Here is an 8855-nt window from a genome sequence, read left to right as displayed (position 1 = left end):
ATATATATATATGAAGAGAGTTATTATAGCAATTGTACTATATATTTATGAAGTCTGAGAAGACCATGGTGTTCATACTGTAAGCTGGAGAATAAGGAAAGTTGGTTGGTCTCAGTTTGAAGGACTGAGAATTAGAGGAACCAGTGTGGTAAGTCCTAGTCAAAGTCCTAAAACTTGAGAACCAGGAGAGCCTAATGTCTCAGAGCAAGAAAACAGGATGTCTCAATTCAAGCAAAGAGAGGAAATTTGCCCTTTTTCCACTTTTCTGTTCTAATCAAGTCATCAACAGATTAGATGAGAAGTGTTCTTACCAGTTAGGGTGATCTTTCCTTGGTTGCTGTTGTTGTTCAGTCACTAAGTCCTGTCTGACTCTTTGTGACCCCATGGACTGCAGCATGCCAGGTTTACCTGTCCTTCACCATCTCCCTGAGCATGCTCAAACTCATGTTCATTAAGTCAGCAATGGCATCCAACCATCTCATCCTCTGTCTCACCCTTCTCTTGCCTTCAATATTCCCAGCACCAGGGTATTTTCCAATGAGTCAACTCTTCACATCTGGTGGGCAAAAATTGGAACTTCAGCTTCAGCATCAGTCCTCCTAATGAATATTTAACATTGATTTTCTTTAGAATTGATTGATTTGATGCCCTTGTTGTCCAAGAGACTCTCAAGAGTCTTCTCCAGCACCACAGTTCAGAAGTATCAATTCTTCACTGCTCAGCCTTCTTTATGGTCCAACTCTCACATCAATGCATGACTACTGGAAAAAACAAACAAACAAACATAGCTTTGACTATAAAGACCTCCAAAGTTTGGAGCTTCAGCTTCAGTATCAGTCCTTCCAATGAATATTTAGGGTTGATTTCCTTTAGGATTGACTGGTTTGATCTCGATGTCCAAAGGACTCTCCAAAGTCCTTTCCAGCAATTCTTGGGTGTTCAGTCTTCATTGTGGCACAACTCTCACATCTGAACATGACTACTGGAAAAACTATAGCTTTGACTACATGGATCTTTGTCAGCAAAGTGAGGTCTCTGCTTTTTAAAACACTGTCTAGGTTTGTCATAGCTTTTCTTTCAAGTAGCAAGTGTCTTTTAATTCCAAGGCTGCAGTCACTATCCACAGTGATTTTGGAGCCCAAGAAAATAAAATCTGTCACTGTTTCCATTTTTTCCCTATCTATTTGCCATGAAGTGATAGGATTGGATGCCATGATCTTAGGTTTTTTGAATATTGAGTTTTAAGCCAGGTCTTTCAATCTCCCCTTTCACTTTCATCAAGAGGTTCTTTAGTTTCTTTTCACTTTCTGCCATTAGAGTGGTTATCATCTGCATATCTGAGGCTGTTGGTGTTTCTCTTGGCAGTCTTGATTCCAGCTTGTGCTTCATCCAGCCTGGCATTTCACATGATGTACTCTGCATATAAGTTAAGTAAGCAGCGTGACAATATACAGCCTTGATGTACTCCTTTCCCAATTTTGAACCAGTCAGTTGTTACATGTCTGATTCTAACTGTTGCTTCCTGACCTGCATACAGGTGTCTCAGGAGGCAGGTAAGGTGGTCTGGTATTCCTGTCTGTTTAAGAATTTTCCACAGTTATTTGTGATCCACACAGTCAAAGGTTTTAGTGTAGTTGATGAAGCAGAAGTAGATATTTTTTTCTGGAATTATTTTGATTTTTCTATGATCCATCATATTGTTCTACCAATTAAATGCTAATCTATTCCATAGATAGCATCACAGACATATCCAGAAATAATGTTTTATCAAGCTATATGGGCATCCAATAGGCCAGTCAAGTTGACACAAAAAAACTAAACAACCCATCCACTGTTGTGTATGTTGTTTGGTAGCAAAATAATAGAGGAAGACTACATAAAGGCAACTTGGAGAATAAAAGATTATACAAAGCCTTCTCCCCAATATTTACATTAACATATAGTACAAAAGTGAGCTACAATGAAATTTTTATGGATTATTTAGTAGTGAAGAAAAGAGTGTGTGCTTGAGTTTCCTTTAGATGTATATTTTGTAATGTATTCATAAAGTCAATTTTGCTTTAAATGGTAGTTAATACCATTGTACCAGCGTGAAATTTCTTTGCTTTAAAATTTTATAGCTCATATGAATGAAATTCACAAAGTATTTACACCAGATGATAGCCTATTTTCTTATTCTTCTTTCTTCCATAAAATGCATTCCAAAATTACATAGAAAGAATGTTTTTTCTTGTAAGAAATGATGGTTTATATAAAAGATTGTTACAATTCTTTTGCTATCTGAAGCAGAATTTTGAAATTCCTATTTTCATTCATTCATTAAAGTAACGTTGAGCTAAATGAAACAAATTTACAAGTAAATAAATGATAATTCTTCAAGGTTAATTGGTATTTCCACAAATCATTGATAAGATAATGTAAAAGCCCCTCACCCAACCACCCTATCTCCAATTTCTCAAATCCAATATTTTATAATGGGATTTACCTTAGCAATCATTGTGGCCAATTATGATTAATTTACATAGTACATGGCCTTATTAATCATTATAATCACACTCAACTTAGATCCATAAGAATGTAATTTAATATAAAAATGCAATTTGGTCAAGAAATTGAATTGAAAATTAATCCCAAATGAATGGTGAATTAATTTTAGTTGCAAAGTGTACTGAACAAACTGATTATAACAACAACAAAAGACCCACAATTTTAATACTGAATTGATTTAACTGATTAAACATGGAGCATAGCATTTCAAGGACTGAGAAGCTATCACTGTAAAAGTCAAGAATGTAGAATACTGTATATCTTTCTGTTCAGGGTGGCATTTTAAAAACTCCCAGTTCAGTTCAGTTCAGTCACTCAGTCATGTCCGACTCAGCAATCTAACAGACTGCAGCAAGCCAGGCTGCCTTTTCATCACCAATGCCCAGAGCTTGCTCAAACTCATGTCCATTGAGTTGGTGATGCCAATCAACCATCTCATCTTCTGTCATCCCCTTCTCTTAACGCCTTCAATATTCCCAGCATAAGGGTCTTGTCTAAGTAGTCACTTCTCCTCATCAGGTGGCAAAAGTATTGGAGTTTCAGTTTCAGCATCAGTCCTTCCAATGAATAGTCTGGACTGCTTTCCTTTAGGATTGGCTGGTTGGATCTCCAGGCAGTCTAAGGGACTTTCAAGAGTCTTCTCCAACACCACAGTTCAAAAGCATCAATTCTTCAGTGCTCTGCTTTCTTTATAGTCCAACTCTCACATCCACATGTGACTACTGTAAAAACCATAGCTTTGACTAGACAGAACTTGTCGGCAAAGTAACGTCTCTACTTTTTAATATGCTGTCTAGGTAGGTTATAGCTTTTCTTCCAAGGAGCAAGCGTCTTTTAATTTCATGGCTGCAGTCACCATCTGCAGTGATTTTGGAGCTCAAGAAAATAAAGTCTGTTGCTGTTTGCATTGCTACCCCCTTTTTTGCTATGAAGTGATGGGACCAGATGCCATGATCTTTGTTTTTTGAATGTTCAGTTTTAAGACAACATTTTCACTCTTCTCTTTCACTTTCACTTTCATCAAGAGGCTCTTTAGTTCTTTGCTTTCTGCAAAGAAACATCCAGTGGATGTTGACAATTTGATCTGTTGTTCTTCTGCCTTTTCTAAATCCAACTTGAACATCTGATGTTCTTGGTTGATATACTGTTGAAGCCTGGCTTGGGGAATTTTGAGCATTATTTTGCTAGTGTGTGAAATGAGTGCAATTGTTCAGTAATTTGAACATTCTTTGGCATTGCCTTTCTTTGGGATTGGAATGAAAACTGACCTCTCCGGTCTGAAGCCACTGCAGAGTTTTCCAAATCTGCTGGCATATTGAGTGAAGCATTTTAACAGCATCATCTTTTAGGATTTGAAATAGCTCAGTTGGAATTCCATCACCTCCATTAACTTTGTTCACATGAGTCTTATGGCCCACTTGACTTCTCATTCTAGGATGTCTGGCTTTAGGTGCGTACTCACACCATAGTGGTTATCTGGGTCACTAGATGTTTTTTGTATATTTCTTCTGTACTCTTGCCACATCTTTTTGCTATCATCTGCTTCTGTTAGGTCCATACCATTTCTGTCCTTTATTGTACCCATATTTGCATGAAATGTTCCCTTGGTATCTCTAATTTTCTTGAAGATATCTCGAGTCTTCCCCATTCTGTTGTTTTCTTCTATTTCTTTGCATTGATCACTGAGGAAGACTTTCTTATCTCTCCTTGCTATTCTTTGGAACTCTGCATTCAGATAGGTGTAGCTTTCCTTTTTTCCTTTATCTTTAGCTTCTCTTCTTTCCTCAGCTATTTGTAAGGCCTCCTCAGACAACCATTTAGCTTTTTTGCATTTTTCTTTCTTTTTCTTGGAGATGGTCTTGATCACTGCCTCCTGTACAATGTTATGAACCTGTCTGTAGTTCTTCAGGCACTCTGTCTATCAGATCTAATCCCTTGAATTTATTTGTCACTTTCACTGTTTAATTGTAAGGAATTTGATTTAGGTCATACCTTAATGTCTAGTGGTTTTCCCTACTTTTTCTCATTTAAGTCCTAATTTTGCAATAAGGAGGGCATGATCTGAGCCACAGTCAGCTCCTGGTCTTGTTTTTGCTGACCCGATAGAGCTTCTGCATCTTCAGCTGCAAATAATATAATCAGTCTGATGTCAGTATTGACCATCTATAGTTGTTAATTTTCTGTTGGGGGTACACAGCCACACCATCAACAGAAAACTGAAAATTCGAGTGCGTTATTTTTAAAGAAGCAAATAAGCATTAAATGCCCTTAGCTTCCAATGGTGTAAAGAATTTGACCAGACTCAGAGACCAGTAGAAAGATACATGCTTTTCCCTTCAATAATATTTTGTGCTGCATTGTGCTTAGTCATCACAACTCAGTTGTTTCTGACTCTTTGTGACCCCATGAACTGTAGCCCACTAGGCTCCTCCGTCCATGGGGATTTTCCAGGCAAGTATACTGGAGTGGATTTCCAGGCCCTCCTCCATGGGATCTTCCCAACCTAGGGATCAAACCCAGGTCTTCCACATTGCAGGCAGACTCTTTACAGTCTAAGCCACCAGGGAAGCCTTAAATATATGCAAATTTTAAAAATTAGAAAGTTAGTTTTTGCTTGTTTTCAAAGTGAGTGAGAAAGAAATGTACTTTCATATATGTGTCTTAAAACTTCTAATAAGAATTAGATTGATGAAATCAAGATGATATTCTTCATAAAATAGTCAAAGAGAAACATTTTGTATCTCCTATATTGTTGGCCCTATGCCATAAGAAAGAATATATGTAAAAATTAATGGATTCTATGAAAGAGGAAAGAAGAGTGACGCTTATCTGGAAGTAAAATGCTTGTTCGATGTATAGAAAAATCTCATAATGCTAACATCATAACTGTAGGTCTCTTAACTTACATATGAAAAAGAATGTTGATCTGCATGTAGTCAAGCAACAATTGCCAGCGACCATCAGTAAAATTTCTGCATTGCTCTCATATTTATAATTTCTGCTAATGATTAATATTGTACTTCTGTGTGAAACAACCAATTATGTGATTTTTGGCAAAATTTTAAAATAATTTTATTTATACTTTAGATATTTCTTGCATTTGTACTTTTTACGTGTTTGAACTCTTTTGTATCCACTCAATTCAATGTCCAACTGTACATGTTTCCTTAATAATTAGCTAAAGGTATAGGTACTTTTTGAGGTGTTGAAATGAGATGAATGATCCATTCAAAGACTTGTCATTGAGTTGTTACAAGCTAACAGACAAACTCTTACAAGCTAACAGACAAACTCTGATAATAAATTCTACGGAGTAAATTCTAACCAAAGTTTGAAAGTTATTCCTGGATCAGTGATTTAGATTAGTATATATTCAATTTATAGAGAGAAGTGAAGCAAGAAAACTAAAATAGAGAGAATTTTTATTAATCTTCCCATTCTTCTCCCTCTATCTTATCTTAAAGAGACACTAAACAAATCATTGTATGGTGCTATTGACTTTGTCTTTTTAAAATTTAAAGATTATGATGGATTCACCTTACAGAATGCCATTATTTTGATGAAGGTATTTTTATCAAATGTATAGCTCCCTCATATCCCCAAAATTTATTAAATAGTTTTCAAGAAAAGACAAAGCACCTTACCATGCCCAAGTTGAATATAAAACCGAGAAATGAAAAAAATAGCGATAATATATAAATGGTACATCAATGTATGAGTGATTAAATATTAATTTAAACTCATGCTTTCTAAAAGTGAAGACATATGCAAAACTTGGTTAGTTATAGAATTCTAATTAATTCTATCTCATTAGAAGATAATCTTGACAATTTTTTCTATGCTAAAGTGAGTGAAGTCACTCAGTCGTGTCCGACTCCTTGCAACCCTGGGGACTGTAGCCCACCAGGCTCCTCAGTCCATGGGATTCTCCAGGCAAGAATACTGGAGTGGGTTGCCATTTCCTTCTCCAGAGGATTTTCCAGACCCAGGGATCGAATCCAGGTCTCCCGCATTGCAGGCAGATGCTTTAACCTCTGAGCCATGAGGGAAGCCCTTTCTATGTTAAATACAATGCAAATTTGTTCTGAATGTCTTTATCAATGACAGTTGTAAAAATGGATGGTATTTTTAGTAAGATTTAGTAAGATGGTAATAGTAAGATTATAGAACAAATATTTATGATAAAAATGTTTCTTACATTATCCGTTTAAAAGACTGATACCATTACACTGATATTACATTATAGGCTAACAAATACATTTCAGAAGAATTCAAAGCTAACAAGGTTCATGTCTGTAATACTCTGATAGCACAATTTGTAAAGAAAGACATCCAGAAGATGAAATCAGATCATTACTCTATTTTAATTAGTCTCAGATCTTTGATGGAGTTAGAAAATACTGGTTGAATTCTCATATAAGATCCAGATGTATAGCTAATGTAATTGCTGATAGTAGGAAAAATTAAATACCATTTATGGTAATAGAATCATTGTTGTTAAGATTGAGAAAAGATCATGAGTTTCATCCTCAATTGAGTGAAGGATCAACTCACAAGTCTAAACGGATACAGGCTTCAAAATAATTCTTCCAGAACCAATATTTCCCCTATCTGGGGTCTGCTCCACTTCCCTGGTGGCTCAGAGGGTAAAGCATCTGCCTGTGATGCAGAAGACCCAGGTTCAATCCCTGGGTTGGGAAGATCCCCTGGAGAAGGAAATGGCAACCCACTCCAGTATTCTTGCCTGGAGAAACCCATGGACAGAGGAGCCTGGCGGACTACAGTCCATGGGGTCGCAAAGAGTCAGACACGACTGAGTGACTACACTCAAGTAAATTTATCTGATCCTAAGGTGCTCCCCATGAATTAGGTAGAACTGAACCCTATTGAAGGAAAATGGAAAGGTGAAACTGAAGTACTGTTGGACAGGTGGGAGTTATTCTTTTTCTGTGAGAGTATCTTTTCTCTGACATTCCAGTCACAGAGGCACTTGTTTTCCTGTTATCAAGTCTAAGGGCTTATATAAAGTAAATCAACTCACAAGACATTTTGCAACCCATTATTTCAGAAGAATTAAAACACTCTTTCTTAAGAATCTAGAGAACACACATGTTCTACCCTGCCTCCCTAAATTAGACTCAGTCCTAGATCTCTAGTCCCACAAAAATAATAAAATTAATTTCCTTATCCATTGTATCCCAGGTGACTAATAGGGTCTGATAAAACAATTTGACAGCAAATTGCTTCATTACTCAATAAATGAAAGGTGTACTCAGTGAAGGTCAGTGTTCACTTCTTGATGCATATTAAGTGGGGAAATGTAGAAATTGTCATCCTTAGCTTTTCCTGAGACAGTTACCTTTCCTGCTGATAATTTAACCTACTTCATCCCTAAAGAAATTAATAAATGAACATTAACTCCCAGATCTTTTTCTGCATGAACTGAAGGAGTTTCATGCTTTGCCAAGATTCTACATTCTAAATCCCTAGGGCAAAGGGGAAGACTCATTTTGCCACCTGCAAGCAAAAATTGCCCAAATGAGAATCTGTATTACTTATTCAGCAATGGTTATGGGAATACACTCCAGATGGGTTGAATCCGTATCCATAAACTTCTACCTTCTGTTCTTACGGCTCAGCAATGCATTTTCACCTCTCCTAAATTTCCTGAATTAAACAATTCCCATTATAAAAATGTAACATAGTCCCTGATCCTTAGATTTGCTTAATACAAATAGGTCTATATGTTGAGATTAGTGATCTTTAAAAAAAAAAAAAAAAAGATTATGTTCCACCTTTTAATGGTCCTGACCCTCTCTCCAAACAATATCTTTCTAACCATTTACAGAGTTCTACTCCTTAGAGTTGAGTTCCTTTCTTTTACTGTGTGAGCCTGTGTCCTGCAACGGGTGAACACTTTAAATTCATAGATCCTTAGAATGAATTGATTTACTCACTGGTTTTCTTTCACAAGAACCCAGAGCAGCAGGAAAGCCATTTTACATAGAGTAAACCCCTGCTGAATCTGATGTTTCTAATCACATACAAATAAGCAGCAATGTGTTGGATATTTAGTTATCAAGATACCAAGAAAAAAATTTTTAAAAATGATCTGATATGGCAGAAACAGCTGGGACACAATAATTTATTGGTTCATTAATTAATGTGTCATTTTTCTCTTCCCTCACATCTAAAATACATACAAATTCCAAACAGGTACCTAGATATTTAGAGATTTCTTTCCTTGGAGACTTATACAAGGAAGAAAACAGAAGCATTATTTATTTTTGGTAAGGGCTTAATCTTAT

The 8855-nt window shown here is 36.3% G+C and overlaps 1 non-coding gene across 1 annotated transcript; it reads left to right on the top strand.

The window, feature by feature from the left end:
- The first annotated feature begins 7175 nt into the window (after positions 1–7175).
- On the top strand, positions 7176–7247 carry TRNAH-GUG. Its single transcript has one exon. It is a non-coding gene; the product is annotated as a tRNA-His (tRNA).
- The last annotated feature ends 1608 nt before the right edge of the window (positions 7248–8855 follow it).

This window comes from Bison bison, unplaced genomic scaffold, assembly GCF_000754665.1.
Source record: "Bison bison bison isolate TAMUID 2011002044 unplaced genomic scaffold, Bison_UMD1.0 scf7180017864370, whole genome shotgun sequence".
NCBI classification, from domain to species: domain Eukaryota; kingdom Metazoa; phylum Chordata; class Mammalia; order Artiodactyla; family Bovidae; genus Bison; species Bison bison.
The sequence above is the reverse complement of the archived record's forward strand: the minus strand, read 5'-3'. Positions and strand labels throughout refer to the sequence as shown.